The following is a 19,814-nucleotide window of genomic DNA, read 5'->3' as shown; positions in this document are numbered from 1 at the left end:
GGAAGATATGGTTGTTTAAGGTGAATCTGGATAAAATAAAGGAAGCAAAACTGGGAGTTAAATTCAAACCTAAAGCTCAAATAAAGAAAACACAATAAAGATTATAAAATATCAGCATTCATCACACTTAATCATGTCCATTCTATAGTTAATGTTTAACTTTTAATGATTTATTCCCACAAACTCCTTGTTATCCCAAACACTCAGGGTAAGTGCAACTTCTGTCAATTAAATTCATTCATTACATTATGCAGCTTCTTCTTTCTTCTTCCCCTCTTCTTCTCTCGACTGCTCTCCTTAGGGGTCGCCACACAGCGGATCATTCGTCTCCATCTTGTCCTGTCCTGAACATCCTCCTCTATCACCCCAACCACCTGCATATCCTCCCTCACCACATCCATAAACCTCCTCTTTGGCCTTCCTCTCCTACACGTTAAAAGCATGTTTAAACAGCACATTATGCATTTTATATTCTAATCACATCCGGACTGACTGCAGCCATTACAAGCATCACCAAAGGTAGAAAAATATTTAAGCCTAATATTATTAAAATAAATTAAATCAAACACCAAAAGTGTTTTTAATCATGTTTAATGGTTATTGCAAGGCTGACCTTCATAATACTTCCAGGGCTGCAAACTTTTCCACAGTAATGCAGGACATTAGATGAATATGTAGGGGTTTGTACTGGATGTCATGTCACCCACCTAAAATCCTTTAAGCTAATTTTTGCTTCTCTGAACTTGAAAAATGAAAAACTTAGTTGTCATCTGTCAGCTTACAGATGATCAATATGTATTACTTAGGCATGAGTCTGTTTTGTTTTGTTTATTTTTATGTTATTGTTTTCAGCATAGAGAGATCTGGACAGATTGTAAACAGTAATTATGTTAAAATCAGTCAATTCAATCAGGAAATGCGGCCAACATTTCTCCAATCATTTAAAAGTAATTAAACTCAGCGACCATGATTCTAATTGATGCAGTTACTCCGGCTTTCTTCCATTCGGGCTCCCTTATTGTGACTTAACACATGAATAACACAACACAGATTGCTCAAGATGTGACAGACAGACCGACGATTAAACAGAAGATTTTTTTGGCAAGATGTGTGTACAAATAAAAGGAAATGTTATCCCGTTATTGTATCTGGTGCAAAGTAATGCATTTATTTTATTATAGTCATGAGTAGCTTATAACTTGTTTATTATTGCTTTAATGTACTGTGAGTGAAACCACAATGACCCCCTGTGGATGGTGTGTACTTTTAGAGCTCTCAAGTGTGCAATGTGCTTACAGTAAGTGTGTGTGTGTGTGTGTGTGTGAGAGAGAGAGAGAGAGAGAGAGAGAGAGAGAGAGAGAGAGAGAGAGAGAGAGAGAGAAACAGAAATCTCAATCTGTCCAGTTTGTTCTAAAGCCTTTTTTTAAGCACGTCTACACAAGAAGAAAACACAAGCCTCGTACCTCCTGCATAAATCTGGTGGCTCTGTAAATCAGGCTCATTCTGTGTCATGTTGTCACACAGCACTCGGAATAGTTGTTGTGATGAGATTGGTGCATAAAACTCAAGCATACTGCCATGTAATATTCATAGACAAACACTGGTCATAAAATTGGTCGTAATAAAGAGCGCAGTGACTTTTAACACAGCATCATCAAAAGCTGAAATAGGATTCTCTACGAGAGAGTTAGTTGGTTTTGTTAAAGCTACATGATCTATTGTAAGCTAAAATGTCACAGGATTAACAACAGCTTGGCCTTAAAGCTAGCAACATCCAGTAAGTGCATTTAGTACAAACAGTATAAACAGCTAAAAATTGTACAAATAGTAATATTAGAAATTCCTGTTTCAAACTGTAGATTAGAATATAAGTGGATGGCCATTTATGGTGGAAAACAGATAGATAGAAAGTGCAGACCCAGCATTGCTCTACACCACTGTCATCAAAACACAAACTGAGTAAAGAATGTTTTAGAAGTGCTTTAAAGCTGCTTTGATTGCTTCCTTAGGGAGAGTCAACACCTTACAAAGACAGAAAGTTAAGCAAAGCAGAGAACTTTTAGCTGAAGCCTAACTGAAAACCCTAAACAAACCCTTAATCACTCACGTACATCTAGAGGCAACTTAAAGCGGCCGTTCCACCGATAAGTATATTGTTTTTGAGATGAAGAAGTTAGCTAAGAACTGAGGAAGAGTATCCTGACAAAATCCACACAAAATAATGTAAGAAGTTCTATCAGACTGTAACTAGGGTGCCTGTAATATAAGAGTGTGGATTAGGGTTAGGGTTAGGGTTAGGGTTAGGGTTAATGTTAATAAGGTTAATAAGGTGAATGTGTCAGTATGTAATTCATCCTGGTACTTTGGTCTCCTACTAGTCTTCAAAATCAGGCCAAACAATACACTTGACCATACAGGGTGAACTGGCTGTCCTTCTTTATCTTCTCTTAATCTTTTTCTTTCTGCTTTTTTGTGTGGTCTTGTGTTTCTCAGCCGGCTGTATCGATTATGCCTCTGTGGGGTCAGTGCATGGCCAACTGTGTTTTCTGATGTTCTCTGGGGGTGAATATAATGTCCCTGTAGGGTAAATGTCTCTCTTTTTCTCTGTTTGGGTGAGCACCTACCTGTTCTATTTTGTCTTTGCTTCGAGCTGTGGATTAAGGTTTGATTTTCTTTTGTTATTTGTATTATTTCTTCTCTTGTTCTACCTGGGTTAAATAGCATTTAATTGGGTTTATTCTAATAATATTGCAGGTTTCACCTGGTGCCACCGTGGCGAGGTGCTCTAGGCCACGTTACATAAATAATCATATGCTTAAGTGCTGAAAAACCACACGTAGGTACCTTTAGTTGGAATTCAGACCATTCATTAGTTGGAATCCTATAAGATCTCACAAATGAGCTCCACATTCATGCATGGAGGAACCATTAACCTGCAGGATAAAAGCAAGACAAATAATACACCAGCTTCCTTATTCTTTTTGTCCTGAATCTCAGATACCTTAAACCGGAGCTCACACACATTGAGATCCAATTGTGTGACAGCACACGTTTATCTTATGCTTAATTAAGTTAGAGCAAGAGCGGTGCTTGAATCCGTAATGGGGATCCCACTCCGTTTCCTCTGAATCAAGTGACAGAGGGTTGGCAGCCATCCCAATTAGAAATAAAAACACTAAATGCAATTATAATCAGTAGGTTCATCTAAAGCTCGCCTTTCATGTGGGTCTTTTGCACCTCCATTTTGTTGATGGAAGGCTTTGATGTCTGTCGACTCAAAGCAGATCGGATAAAAGAGGAGGAAAGCAAGTGTGGTGATGAATGGAGGGGGGTTTGGGTCTGTGAATCAATGAGGTGGGCTGGACTAGGAGTCTTTATTTTTGAAAAAATTACCATAAACCCTAATGAGCCATTTTAATGATTTGAAACCCGCCACACTCAAATGTTTCAGCTATATTTAGTGATTTCAGGAGGAGCCGTCTTGCTTCGTTATTTTTATAGCATAGAGAGGTTTGGAAAAGAATGCATTATTTTTCTTTTTAAACATTGATAAAAAATCCAAAGTGCACTGAGCAAAGTGACATCAGGAAAAGAATTTCACCTCTAACCATCGATTCAGTGGCGTAAACTGGAACCAGCTGCACAACATACAAGCGAAGAGAAAGTCTGAGGTTACATATTTCAGGAAACCAACACCAACAGAAGGAACATGCCAGGTTTCCCAAATTCAGTGATTTTTTGATGCATTTTCTCCCTTTCTTTTCCAGTTTTAGTGCGTCCAATTTTTACCCAATTGCGTTATGCTTCCTCTCTACTGGTGCTGACCCCCGCCCCTGATTGAGGAGAGCGAGCTGACACACGTCCCCTCCGACAAGTGTACAGTAGCCGACTGCATTTTTTCACCTGCACGAGTCAAGTGTCACATGCAAATCAGCACTGTGCACGGAGAGCCACACCCTGATCACATTATTCCCCAACTCTGTACAGACACCATCAACCAGCCAGCAGAGGTCGTAATTGCATCAGTTATGAGGTCCCGATCCGGCTCCCTCCTACGATGAACAACAGCCAAACATTGTTCATATAGCTGCCCAGCCCAGCCGGATGGCAGAGCTGAGATTCTATACGATGTATTCGAAATCCCAGCTCTGGTGTGCTAGCGTATTTCACCGCTGCACCATCTGAGCGGCAAATTCAGTAATTTTTAATTCGCCTTTGCAATTTATTATAGCTGTGATGATCTGTGATTCTCATTTCTGGCTTGTGCCTGATTATTTAAAATAACAAACCACAGTTTGTCCTCTATGTAGCTTTAGGCTACTTTGTGTAAAAATATCTTGTTAGAGGGAGAAAAGCTAATTAGTTTAGCACAGCTTGTTTTTGGAATTGATGAATCCACTCTTAAATCCACTAACTGGACTGGCCTCATTGGGATTTGAAGTGTTTATTTGGGGTGTTATGGATGAAGCAGAGCTGCTGCTAAACTCATCATGCTGTTAACAGCAAAGAAAGGTTCATTTCCTCTCAGCGTGATGATAGACGAATCTGTCGGTCTGAATTCCGGCCATCTTTACATCAGGCTGACTGTGGGAGCTGAGCTTTCTCCCTGGCTGGACCTTATATGCTACATTTAATGGGTTTGTGACTTAATTAAGATTGGTGAGGTGTGTCAGGAAGCAGGAGTTAAACAGTTAGCTGAACAGAACTTCTATAAGGTGTCTGATACGACATGTTTCACCTTCCTGAGCTATCAGGTCCTAAAACAGTTGGTGCTTTTAAAGTAAAGGTTGAGCAAGAGGGGGAGGACTTCATTACAAACCCAAATCTAAAACCTTACATCAGACTTTTAATGCAATCCCAAAAGGTTCATTGATTCATTCATTTACTTCTTTAATAACTTCATTTAGTATCTTCGTCTTGATCTAGGTTGTTGTGGGTTCTGTGCAAAATGAAAAAACATAGCACACAGCAAATATTTATGTCACCAGTGCCACAAGTGTAGGCTTTTCTTTAAATGTGAATTGACCTGCAACCATCAAATAAACAAAATTATGCTTGGGTGGTCAAACATCACAAAAACATTGCTAACAATACAACCATTGTAAATTATTATGATTAAGATTTCTGCTAATAAAGTATCTATCTATCTATCTATCTATCTATCTATCTATCTATCTATCTATCTATCTATCTATCTATCTATCTATCTATCTATCTATCTATCTATCTATCTATCTATCTATTCGAGTTATGTAATGCAATGGGTAAAATCAGAAGTAGTACCTCTTAGAAGATTAAATTCCTGTACAGGTATATTTTCCTCAAAAACTCACTGACAGACAAACATATACACACTCACTCACTCACTTACTTAACCGCTTATCCAATCAGGGTTGCGGGGGGTGCTGGAGCCTATCCCAGCTTTTCGATGGGCGCAAGGCACACAGTAACACCCTGGATGGGGCGCCAGTCCATCGCAGGACAGGCACACACACACATACACACACCCATCACCTATAGGGCAATTCAGTGTCTCCAATTAGCCTGGCTGCATGTTTTTGGACTGTGGGAGGAAACCGGAGCTCCCGGAAGAAAACCCATGCAGACACGGGGAGAACATGCAAACTCCACACAGAAAGGACCAGGACCGCCCCGTCTGGGGATTGAACCCAGGACCTTCTTGCTGTGAGGCGACAGCGCTACCCACCGAGTCACTGTGCTGCCCACATATACAGTGCCTTGCAAAAGTATTCAGCCCCCTTGAACTTTTCAACCTTTTGCCACATTTCAGGCTTCAAACATAACGATATGAAATTGTAATTTTTTGTGAAAAATCAACAACAAGTGGGACACAATCGTGAAGTAGAACGAAATTTATTGGATATTTTAAACTTTTTTTAGAAATAAAAAACTAAAAAGTAGGGCGTGCAATATTATTCAGCCCCTTTACTTTCAGTGCAGCAAACTCACTCCAGAAGTTTAGTGAGGATCTCTGAATGATCCAATGTTGACCTAAATGACTGATGGTGATAAATAGAATCCACCTGTGTGTAATCAAGTCTCCGTATAAATGCACCTGCTCTGTGACAGTCTCAGAGTTCTGTTTAAAGCGCAGAGAGCATCATGAAGACCAAGGAACACACCAGGCAGGTCCGAGATACTGTTGTGGAGAAGTTTAAAGCCGGATTTGGATACAAAAAGATTTCCCAAGCTTTAAACATCTCAAGGAGCACTGTGCAAGCGATCATATTGAAATGGAAGGAGTATCAGACCACTGCAAATCTACCAAGACCCGGCCGTCCCTCTAAACTTTCAGCTCAAACAAGGAGAAGACTGATCAGAGATGCAGCCAAGAGGCCCATGATCACTCTGAATGAACTGCAGAGATCTACAGCTGAGGTGGGAGACTCTGTCCATAGGACAACAATCAGTCGTACACTGCACAAATCTGGCCTTTATGGAAGAGTGGCAAGAAGAAAGCCATTTCTCAAAGATATCTATAAAAAGTCACCTGGGAGACACACCAAACATGTGGAAGAAGGTGCTCTGGTCAGATGAAACCAAAATCGAACTTTTTGGCCACAATGCAAAACGTTATGTTTGGCGTAAAAGCAACACAGCTCATCACCCTGAACACACCATCCCCACTGTCAAACATGGTGGTGGCAGCATCATGGTTTGGGCCTGCTTTTCTTCAGCAGGGACAGGGAAGATGGTTAAAATTGATGGGAAGATGGATGGAGCCAAATACAGGACCATTCTGGAAGAAAACCTGTTGCAGTCTGCAAAAGACCTGAGACTGGGACGGAGATTTATCTTCCAACAAGACAATGATCCAAAACATAAAGCAAAATCTACAATGGAATGGTTCACCAATAAACGTATCCAGGTGTTAGAATGGCCAAGTCAAAGTCCAGACCTGAATCCCATCGAGAATCTGTGGAAAGAGCTGAAAACTGCTGTTCACAAACGCTCTCCATCCAACCTCACTGAGCTCGAGCTGTTTTGCAAGGAAGAATGGGCAAAAATTTCTGTCTCTCGATGTGCAAAACTGATAGAGACATACCCCAAGCGACTTGCAGCTGTAATCGCAGCAAAAGGTGGCGCTACAAAGTATTAACGCAAGGGGGCTGAATAATATTGCACGCCCCAATTTTCAGTTTTTTATTTCTAAAAAAAGTTTAAAATATCCAATAAATTTCGTTCCACTTCACGATTGTGTCCCACTTGTTGTTGATTCTTCACAAAAAATTACAATTTCATATCGTTATGTTTGAAGCCTGAAATGTGGCAAAAGGTTGAAAAGTTCAAGGGGGCTGAATACTTTTGCAAGGCACTGTAGAGGTTGTGTTGAGCTCCAACAGTTTATAATTACAGCAGTAACTATCTGGACACCCTGTTAATTAATGATTTCATGTGGCACAAGGGAAGGTTAATTGTTCCATGATACAAAGAGAAAGGGAAACACAGTTGTAATAATCTATCAGGTTCATGCACCACTCTTCAATCATACAGGTGTATGGAGGAAAAGGACCAACAGCAGGTAATGTATAAGGGTTTTCCACCAACAACAGGACCAGGATCCACCTCCGTATTGAATTTGTTCAGAAGCACCCATACAGGTAAAAAAAGGAAAAATATTATTATTATTATTATTATTATTATTATTATAAATGATAGAAGTCTTCAGAACCATAAACAGGACATAACTGATGATCACAGTGTGAGCAGGAGCTCAGGCAGCTCAATCTTAACAGTATAATAAAATGTAAAGCCAGAGGGCAACACAGATTTAAGGGTGTCTTAAAACATCAGTATCCTTCTCCCTCTAATGTCAACAAATATATGAGACATCAGTGTCTACCTGGCTCCATTATCAACAATCCTGAGACATCACTGTCCACCTCCCTACATTATCAACAAACCTGAGACATCAGCGTCCACCTCCCTACATTATCAACAAACCTGAGACATCACTGTCCACCTCATATTACTATCAACAAACCTGACCCATTAAAGTCCACCTAACTTCATCATCAACAAATCAGACACGTCCGTCGTCAACTTTCAACAAACCAAAAACATCACCTTCCAAGTCTGATCAACATCAACAAACCCGAGACATCAGCGTCCACCTCATATTACTATCAACAAACCTGACCCATTAAAGTCCACCTAACTTCATCATCAACAAATCAGACACGTCCGTCGTCAACTTTCAACAAACCAAAAACATCACCTTCCAAGTCTGATCAACATCAACAAACCTGAGACATCAGCGTCCACCTCTGTCCATTATCAACAAACCTAATACATGTATATACACTCCATTTATCATCAACAAACCTGAGACATCACCGTCCACCTCAATCCATCATCAACATACCTGAGACATCAGCGTCCACCTCCCTACATTATCAACCAACCTGAGACATCAGCGTCCACCTCCCTACATTATCAACAAACCTGAGACATCAGCGTCCAGCTCCCTACATTATCAACAAACCTGAGACATCAGCGTCCACCTCCCTACATTATCAACAAACCTGAGACATCAGCGTCCACCTCCATCCATTATCAACAAACCTGAGACATCAGCGTCCACCTCCGTCCATTATAAACAAACCTGAGACATCACTGTCCACCTCCTATTAGCATCAACAAACCTGAGACATCACTGTCCACCTCCTATTAGCATCAACAAACCTGAGACATCACTGTCCACCTCCTATTAGCATCAACAAACATGTCAGAGGCATCACCTTCCAAATCTGATCACCATAAACAAACCTGAGACATCAGCGTCCACCTCCGTCCATTATCAACAAACCTAATACATGTATATACACTCCATCATTTATCAACAAATCAGATGCATCAGCAATCTTCTCCTTCTATTGTCAACAAACCTGAGAGAGTCACACTCACCTCCTCTACCATCAACAAACCTCAGACATAAATGCATTCCCTTATTCATCATCAACAAACCAAAGTTGTATGTGAGGTGGTACTACTGCAATCTAAACAGCCCACTTTACTATAACTCACTTCATTCAAGAACCAGTAGACTAAACCTTTTCCCGAACAGAGGAACTGTTACCAAAATAGTAAGACTTTAACTTAGATCTAATTTTGTCCCAAACTTATTCAGGCATTCAGGATTTTTTATAGCTGAGAATCTTTGTAGACAAAATAATTGGCCTCCTGTTGTAGATTTTATGACACATGACAGGTTCAGACGGAAGACCTGCACACTTTGATTGAAGCAGACGGGTCAGTTTATGACTGAGAGTAAACGGTTTACTCAGGTTTTGTTGGGCAGGACGATTCTGAGCTTTATAGGTTAGTAGAGAGTGAAATAAACAATGAATATTTTGTTAATAATTATAATAATTTATTAGAACTGCTTCTCAGTCCAGACTGAAGCAGTCCTGGACTACAGTCTACTAATTGGTGACCTTTACTTGAGACTCTGGCCATTGCAGGCTAATAAACCCTGACACGCACATTTGAAAACACCAGCGCTGATGCCTGAGCATCTACAGTCACGCAGACCTCTGGCTGTGATCGTAACAGTACTGCAGTGTGCGGTGTGAACATCTGCTTGAATCATTATCCATGACCACAGAGCTCCTCTGTGCCCAGTGTCAGCCCACCTCTGGTATTTACATCTGAATGCTTTTTTTCTAGTTTCATCTAATCTAATGTGCAGAAACATAAAGGGGAAAACATGGGATATGTTTTCATGCATGTGAGATGAACATGAAACATGACCTCTAATAGTCTTCGAGGCCTGGTCTGTTTTACGTTTAAGTCCTGGACTCTCGGATATTATTAGTCAGGATGTTGAATCCAGACATTTGGTTTTTACATCACATTAAATCTTCTGTTTTATTCGGGTCTGTTTATGTAATCATCAGGTCTAGATCGAGGATTTGATATGATACATTTATATTATAACTATTCAACTAAATATCCCAGTTTTAGCACATCTCTTCGTCTTAGAATCAGAATCACTTTATTTGGTGCCCAGGTGGTGCAGCAGGATATTCCGCTAGCACACCAGCTGAACTCCCCGGTTTCTGAACTCCTCGGTTTAGAACTTGGTGTTGCCACCGGTCGGCTGAGCACTATCTGACGAGCATAATTGGCAGTGCCTGCAGCAGATACTAACTGGCTACCGTATCTGCAGGGTCGGGGCCGGACTATGTGTGTGAGTGGGTGGGTCTCGCTATGTAGGGACCCTGATTGGTGGAAGAGACGCCTGTGCAGAATGCAGGGGCGAGAAGAGGGCTATACATGTGTTGGAAGAGGTGTTTACAGTGACGTGCTCTCCTTGGATGCAATCTGGTATCTCTCAGCAGTGGGAGACAAAAATTAAGTGCGCTAAATTGGGAGGAAAATGGGAAGAAAATGCATTAAAAAAAAAACTATTCGGCTATACAAATAATGACACAGGAAACCTCTCAACATGCAAGCAATAAATTGAAATCTATTTCTGTAAAGGAAAGTAAACACAAGTTCTTCTACAAGTAGTGTAGCTGTGTACCTTAGCTAGTCAGACATGGCAACAGTAATTATACTTTAATCTTCTTCTACTGACATGAGGTTGCTGGCTCAGCAGGAAAATGGCATTTGGAAAGGATTCATGTCAAGTCAAATTTATTTGTATAGCGCTTACTACAATGACTGTTGTGTCGAAACAGCTAGACAGCAATCTAAGTCTGAAAACCCTAATGAACAGGCTAGAGCAGGAGGAACACGAAGAAAAAAATCCTACATATTGTAAGAAACCTTGAAGTGGACCAGACTCACAGGTGACTTCATACTCCCAGGGCTGGAAAGATACTGTATACACTGGTACCTTGAAACTCAACGTGAATTGGTTCTGGGAGTGGCATTGAGTTTAAAAGGCATTGAGTTTTAAGGTATTTTTTCCCATAAGGATGTTTGGGAAACCTGTTATTGCATTCCATGCTCTTGTGAAACTGGAGATATTTAAGGCTTATGGAAAATAACAGGATTGTTTTTGACACTTATACACTGAAAATAACACAAATATAATACAAAAACACTGACAAAACCTGCACTTTACCTTTACTCATTTATTGTTTCCTTATGCTCCTTAATCGTGGAGATACTTGATCTTGGAATACTGTATTCCGTTTAGTAAAGGCGCATTTACATGAGAAGCGGCACGATAGCTTTTGCACAACAGCTTTCTATGCTATTCTTTTAATACATTAAGTCACGTTAAGCTTTTTTTTTTTTAACAATAAGCGTTGTAGACTCTCTCGAATTTCTCAGAAGCTCGAACTATAACACAAGTTTAAAGGTGAAACAGGAGAAAATCCAGATACACACAGATACATGTGGAGCTTTTAGAGTGAATTTGACGGTTATTCCACACAAATGCAGATTCGTCTCATATTCACACTTTGATGACGTTTTACTGCACCGTTCAAACTGAGCGCTGAACAAAGCGGCAGTTCATTGTTAGTTTAAAATTAAATAAATAATTATTTTTTAAAGGTGAACATGTTGAGTTTAAGGTAAATGTTGAGTTTAAGGGTGCACATTTCTTGACAAAAGGCATTAAGTTTCAAAGATTTTGAGTTAAGGGGATGTTAAGTTACAAGGTACCACTGTCTCAGTCCCAGTCTCCCAGCTGGGTGGCCAGGGTCCTTTTTGTGTAGAGTTTGCATGTTCTCCCTGTGTCTGTGTGGTTTTCCCCCTGGTGCGCCAGTTTCCTCTCACAAATCCGAAGACATGCAGTCAGGTCAACTGGAGCTACTGAAAAGTTGACCTGTCTTAGTTCTGTATTTCCTGCCTTTCGCCCAATTAATCAAATTCCCTGTGACCCTGACCAGGATAAAGCATCACTAAAACAGACAATGAATGAATGAATGTAACACATGAGTTCACCTTTGGTTAAGTGAGTAGTAGGATAAAGTCTCATTGTTAGTTTCTTGACATCCTGTTCATCATGGGTGCAATTACAGGTTCCTGTGACATCCAGCAGCTCCTCTGGAGTTTTAAATCTTTAATATACACACTTCACATCTTCAGCTAAATCTACCAAAGTACTGAGCACAGTGTAAGTTTATATAGAGGTGATTTCTTTCATCCTACACTTTCCAACCTTATATAACCTTTGCATTTTAAACATGGAGAGGTCTCCTTACTCCTGCTTTCTCTCCGTCTCCAACCACTTTGCCTCCTCCAGTTCATCTGTCTGTGTATGATCTATTAGACGTCTAATAATAACCTTCATAGGTCTGGATCAGACTGGGTCACATATGCTTTTTCTCTCTCTCACACACTGGTGATGACTGATCACTGCACCATACTCAGACCCCCATTAAAACAAGATTTCTTATCATTTTCAGCAGAACAATCACATTATTTGTCCACCGGGGAAGCATAAAGGAAATGACCTTCAGAACAGCAGAGATAGAAACTAAATGGAAACTTTAGTGCAGGATACGACTTTTAGCCTGGCTCCAGTGCGTACTGGGATTTATTCTTATTCTGCTCGCACACATACTGTATTTACGCTTGCCCACCACCGCCGAGACCCGCAACCCTGGTTTTGATTCGAGACTGCCAAAGTGCACCGTTAAATAGTGTTCATTCAACCATTCAAAAACAGCAAAAGGTGAGATATTGTTGGGTAACAAAACCATGCTTGTTGAGTATTTCAAAACCATGGGCATTAATATGACCCCACCTCGTCTTTAGAGCAGTAACAGCCTTCAGTGTTTTGTAAAGAATGTTGGAAAAATAATCTTTCCAAAGATTTGTAGTGTGCCTTTGGACTTTTGTGCTTAATGAGTCAAGAAAGCATTTGTAAGGTGTGTCAGACCTAATAGAATAAATGTTTTAATTAATTGTTTTAAATAATTAAGGTGGGGTTGAGGTCAGGGCTCTGTGCCGGCTGCTGGAGTTCCTCCACACCAAACATGTCAATCCATGTCTTTATGAAGTTTGATTTTTGCACAATCATTCAGGAACAAAAATGTGACTTCACAAAAGTAATCCACTTGATAGTGATAGGCGTGGCTGACGCACCTGAACGTAAATTTTTTTTTAAATGGGTGTTTACATACTTTTGGCAATATATTGTACATATGATTGCCTCCACAAGCCATCAGAACAGCTTCAGTTCAACTAGCTTTAGATTTAATCTTAGCAATTTTGAAAGCAGGTGCTCAGGTGGTGCAGTGGTAAATCATGCTAACCCTTTATTGCTGGAATCCAGGGTTTGAATCCTAAATGGTCTTGCCTGTCGCTCAGACATCTACATACAGACCTCGTCTGATTGGCATCCTGTTTGGGGTGTGTTACTGCATTGTGTCCAGTGATTTTGGCAGGACTGGAACTGACGTACCTCTGGCCAAGCTAGAGCGGTGTTAAAACATGAAAATGAATTGAAGTTTTGAAAGCAAACTATTTACACTAACAGCATATGTAAACTTTAAACTTCAGCTCAACATATGGGGGGCACGGTGGCTCGGTGGGTAGCACTGTCGCCTCACAGCAAGAAGGTCCTGGGTTTGATCCCCAGGGCGGGGCGGTCCGGGTCCTTTCTGTGCGGAGTTTGCATGTTCTCCCCGTGTTTGCGTGGGTTTCCTCTGTGAGCTCCGGTTTTCTCCGGTTAATTGGAGACACTGAATTGCCCTATAGGTGAATGGGTGTGTATGTGTGTCTGTTCTGCGATGGACTGGCGCCCCATCCAGGGTGTTACTGTGTGCCTTGCGCCCATTGAAAAGCTTGGATAGGCTCCAGCACCCCCCCCCCCCCCCCCGCGACCCTATTTGTATAAGCGGTTAAGACTGTGAGTGAGTGTGTAAGCTCTACATAAAGCTAAAATGATTTATTAAAGCAGTAACTTTAAAATGGTATTGTAGAATGGTTTTGGTTTGTTTGTGACCTTACCGTTATATGCATATCAACGAGCCACATTAGAGCTGAAAACTCAATCCAGCAGGTCTGCAGACTTCCACTGGAAAAAAAAAATCCTAAAATAACACCCAAAAGGATTCTAATCTTTGCCTCAGCAGTCTATTACACAGACTGACAGGTGGGTCATTTTGACAGAGATAATAAAAGATAGTCTCTTTTTGCCTACGGCTCAGTCTCTTTGGCCATATCGTCCCGTTCTGCTGTTTTTCATGACGACTGATTTTCCTTCTAAACGAATTTGCTAAATTTCCTTCTAAATATTAGAGGACATCGAGCAAAATCCAAGCAGAATGATAAATTAATTTCCCTAAAAAAGTGCAGTCTGGCTCTTTTTATCTCCCTCCGATCCTGTATCTCAGTACTTCCAAAACATTCAGTCTGTTGTGTCCTGAATATATTAAAGCGAATGTTTTCAGATGATGCAGAAGTAAATATCACTGTGTTGTTTATTTTACAGTGATCATGTTTACCAGTGATTTTTTATCATGCTCACAAATGTGCTTTATTAATCCATAAATCCAAACATCTACCCACCATCCATCCACCTATCAGTTGTGACGATATTTATCACTTTCTAGTCAGCATTGCTACACTGTGCTTTATTGCTAGCTGTGTTTCCATCTAGCCATCCATCTATTTACCCACCTGTTTATCTATACTTACACACACACAAACACACACCCATCAGTAGCTCTAACATACATCTCTGTCTGCTTAGAGTCGCTACACTTGGATTCAGCGCTTACCCTGATATCATCTATTCATTCATTTATTGACCCATTTATTTGTAATTATATTTCTCTCTGTTGTCCTGTTACTCTTCAATTCTAGCACAGCTTCCATCCATCCATTCATTCATCCATCTACTCACAGGTTTATGCTGACATTTGACCAAATCATCACAAAATCTGTCATATTCTCTTCATTCTGCATTGCTGTATTTAGTCTGCATTGATATTCCGTGCTTTTTTATCTCTTACATCCACCAAGTCATTCATTCATGTATTCATCCATCCACATCCAATCCATAGAGTCACCTACTGGCATTGCAATGTAAGTTGTCATAAATCAATGCATCTATCTGCTTTCCTATCAATCCATCCATCCACTCATCCATCCATCCACCCACCAATTCATTCATCTATCCATCCACCTATTAACCCACCCATCCACCCATCCATCCATCCATCCATCCACCTATCCATTTACCCATCCATCCATCCACCCATCCATCCAACCATCTTCCCAACCATCCACCCATCCATCCATCCATCCATCCATCCTTCTATCCATCTGTTTGTGCTCATGTTCATATCTATCTGGTTTGCGTTGCTCTTGTCGTTTACTCATACACTCACCCATTCATCAATTCCATGAATTTGGCCTGACATTATTCATAAATTCATTCGTTATTCATAATTCCTTTATTGTCTGTTTTACCACTGCTTTATCCTGGTCAGGGTCACAGTGGGTCTGATTCATTGAGCAAGAGACAGGAAACACACCGGACAGATCACCAGTCCATTACAAGGCAGACACACACAAGCATTCACTTACACTTTTAGCAATTTTAGGAGCTGGGAGGAAACCGGAGCACCCAGAAGCAACCCACATGGGCACAGGAAACCAGGCTACCCACTGCACCACCGTGCCACCCTGGTCTGACTTCAGCTCCTGGCTGTTTAAATGTGATTCAGCAATAGTGATATAAGGTCAAACCTATAACTGCGAAACCGGTGGCAGGAGATTACTGTGGAATAATAGAAAGGAGCAAATCTTGATCACCTCAGTGAAAAGTAATCTCCTCGACCCTAAAACAAAGAGGAAAAGCTGAACAGTTACCATGGATACATCAAGAAACTGGAGAACTTTGCCTCAACACGTAGAGACACAGATGGAAAGGCAAGCTGTGCCTCAGCAGGTCTAAACATGGTCTAATGGATGTGTGTGTAAAGCCATGGGACCCCAGTAATCACTACCTCTACATGGCCACATCTATCACTGCGCCAGCAAATAAAAGTCTTCATATGTCCTGCACTCCTGCTTCTGAACGAGTGTGTGTGTGTGCACGTGTGTGTGTGAACAGGACCGATTAATGGACGGGTTCTTTTTGTGCCGGCTGGTTCTTTTGCCAGCGATTCCCGCCAAACAAAGTAATTTTGATAGCAGGCTGCTGTATTGATAAATGGCGCCTGCATCTGAAAAGAAGCCAATTTAGAGGAGAGGAGAATAAGAACAGAATTGCGGTGTTTCGGCCCTGCTGCTGCCCTGCTGCATTTAACTACGGGCTAGATTGAAAGAGAAAATCTGTTAATATTAGCCACACATACAAGATTACAATTTCAGATACATTTCAGGACATAAACTGAAACAAATTTGGTTTAAATGACGCTTACCTTGATCTGAAGCATTAATAACGTATCAGTGTTTTAATGAAGTATTTCATCTGCATATTTTTAAGCACTAATATGTCTCTTTAAGGAAATACATTTATCTGAACGTGGTCTGCATCAGTCTGTGCGCTCTCACATTCATTTACAAGTGTAATTAAAAGCTGTAAGGAATGCATTAGCCAAGAGAAGCTTTTTCTAACCCTGATGGAAACGGCACAAGGAATTTCTGTTCCCAAGCAGTCTTTATTGGAATTAAAATCAGTGTGTGGCAAGAACACATGCTTACTTCCCCCAGCGGATTCAGTTTAAGATTCTCCTTCTGAGCCACAGAGCTCTTCATAAGCAGACTCCTTCTTACCTCACTGAGCTGCTTCATCCTCGCTCTTCCTCTCGTTCCCTTCGTTCTAATGATGCTAATCTGCTGTCTCCACCTTCAAAGACTGGATATCAGACCTGGAGTGACAGAGCTTTCTCTATTTCTGCTCCTGTTCTTAATATAATTCTCTTCCCAAACATATCCGAGATTGATCTGATATAGTGGAATTTAAATCATTGACAAGTTTAGTTTTTTATTTGTCGTTAATCATTGCTACTGTTTTGTGTTGTGCTCCTGACATTGTATAATTTGTAAAAGCATCTTTGAGTATTCTGGAAAGCGCTCTATAAAATAAATGTATTATTATTAATATTATCATTATTATAATTACTTTTGTCTATCCATCCATCCATCCAATCACCCATCCATCCATCCTTCCATCCATCCAACCATCCATCCATCCATCCATCCATCCATTCTTCCACCCACCCACCCACCCAGCCATCCATCCATCCATCCATTCTTCCACCCACCCACCCACCCAGCCATCCATCCATCCATCCATTCTTCCACCCACCCACCCACCCAGCCATCCATCCATCCATCCATCCATCCATCCTCCCATCCATCCATCCATCCTTCCATCCATCCAACCATCCATCCATCCATCCATCCATCCTTCCACCCACCCATCCATCCATCCATCCAACCATCCATCCATCCATCCATCCATACTTCCATCCATCCATCCATCCATCCAACCATCCATCCATCCATCTTTCCACCCACCCATCCATCCATCCATCCATCCAACCATCCATCCAACCATCCATCCATCCATCCATCCATTCTTCCACCCACCCAGCCATCCATCCATCCATCCATCCAACCATCCATCCATCCATTCTTCCACCCACCCAGCCATCCATCCATCCATCCATCCAACCATCCATCCATCCATCCATCCATCCATCCAACCATCCATCCATCCTTCCACCCACCCACCCAGCCATCCATCCTTCCACCCACCCATCCATCCATCCATCCACCCATCCATCCTTCCACCCACCCATCCATACACCCATTCATCCTTTCACCCACCCATACATCCATCCATCCACCCACCCACCCACCCACCCATCCATCCATCCATCCAACCATCCTTCCACCCATCCATCCACCCATCCATCCATTCAGTTTATCCATCTGTGTCTGTGTTAATCCTTTCATCCAGACTTAATCTCTTTTGCTCTTCTGTATGCTTGAGTGTTAGCCATGTCATGCTTATATTTTAGTTCTGTTCCTCACAACTGTGTTGCCATCCTCTTGCTAAAGACGACCTAAACAACTCAACCCAGGTTGCACATCCACCACAAGACAACACAACATCCAAAAGCCCTTAAAACATTCAGAGCCTCCATGATGAGCTTAAGAAAAGTCAAGCAGTGATTGTTATGAAGATGAAGAGGAACATGGTTCCTGTTTTTTTTTTTGTTTGTTTGTTTTCGCTGCCTGAGAAATATCAGGTCATTATGGCAGCTCAGATAATAGTTTCTATACTGACGGTGTCACCTGAGCTCGAACGCTGAGCGTGTCGTAAGAAGAACTGATGCTAAAAAAAAAAACATAAAGGAGAGAGAGGGGAAACGCAACAGAAAGACTGAAATTAGGAGGAGAAAGATGGATGAAGGTATTTTGGAGGATAATATGAAAGTGTGTGTGCATGCCTTCTGACAGCTTTGTAAACGTAAGCATTAGGGGTAAAATAATCAAGAAAAAACAGACCCGCTCCTGTACACACACACACACACACACACACACACACACACACACACACACACAAAACACAAGTGTTTCTACAAGGACAGAGACGGGAGCAATATTTACAATCAAATAAAAACATGCCTACTGAATAAGTAAATCCCAATTATGACCACACACACACACACACACACACACACACACACACACACACATAATTAGAAGGAAGCTGCATAAAAGAGATTCAATCAGACCACAATAAAAGCAGTTGGGTGGAAAACCATTACAACAGCGCCCAGTCTAAATGTAATTACAGCCCAATTTCTAATCAGGCGTTTGAATAAATTGTGATGCAGATCTTCACCTCTGTCCTGTAGATTTAGCTCTGTCTGGATTTAGATACTCAACTTGTTGTCATTTACAAATATGCATGCTACAATGCTCGGCGACAAGCATGAGAATGCTAATCGGATCCTCCGGTGATCAAATCTTAAACTTTCCAATATGTTTGAGCCATGACTTCAGTTTGGAATCAACATGACAAGTTGAAATGATCAAAGTGAATTAAAAAAGCAGGATTAGAAAATTGTCACAAAGAACGCTGTTGTTATATGTCATTTGGGAAAACAGTACACCTAGAGAACCATCCATCCATCCATCCACCCACCCATCCATCCACCCATCCATCCACCCACCCACCCACCCATCCACCCATTCATCCACCCACCCACTCATCCACCCATCCATCCATCTTTTTACTTACCCACCCATCCTTCCTTCCACCCGTCCATCCATCCATCCATCCATCCATCTATTCTTTTACCTACCCACCCATCCACCCATCCTTCCATCCATCCATTTGATCCATCTGTGCCTGTGTTAATCCTTTCAACCAGTCTTAATCTCTCTTACTCTTCTGTATGCTTTACTGTTAGCCATGTCATGCTAATATTTTAGTTCTGTTACGTCCTGTTTGATCCATGACTTCAGTTTGGAATCAACATGACAAGATGAAACAATCAAAGTGAATTAAAAAAGCAGGATTAATGTCAGAAAATTGTCACACAGAACGCTGTGGTTATATGTCATTTGGGAAAACAGTACACCTAGAGAACCATCCATCCATCCATCCAACCACCCACCCACCCATCCACCAATCCATCCATCCATCCATCCATCCATCCATTCAACCACCCACCCACCCATCCACCAATCCATCCATCCATCCATCCATCCATTCAACCACACACCCACCCATCCACCAATCCATCCATCCATCTATCCTTTTACCCATCCACCCATCCATCCATCTTTTTACTTACCCACCCATCCTTCCTTCCACCCATCCATCCATACATCCACCCACCCACCCACCCATT

This window comes from Trichomycterus rosablanca, chromosome 7, assembly GCF_030014385.1.
Source record: "Trichomycterus rosablanca isolate fTriRos1 chromosome 7, fTriRos1.hap1, whole genome shotgun sequence".
In the NCBI taxonomy this organism is placed as follows: domain Eukaryota; kingdom Metazoa; phylum Chordata; class Actinopteri; order Siluriformes; family Trichomycteridae; genus Trichomycterus; species Trichomycterus rosablanca.
Note: the sequence above shows the minus strand (reverse complement) of the source record.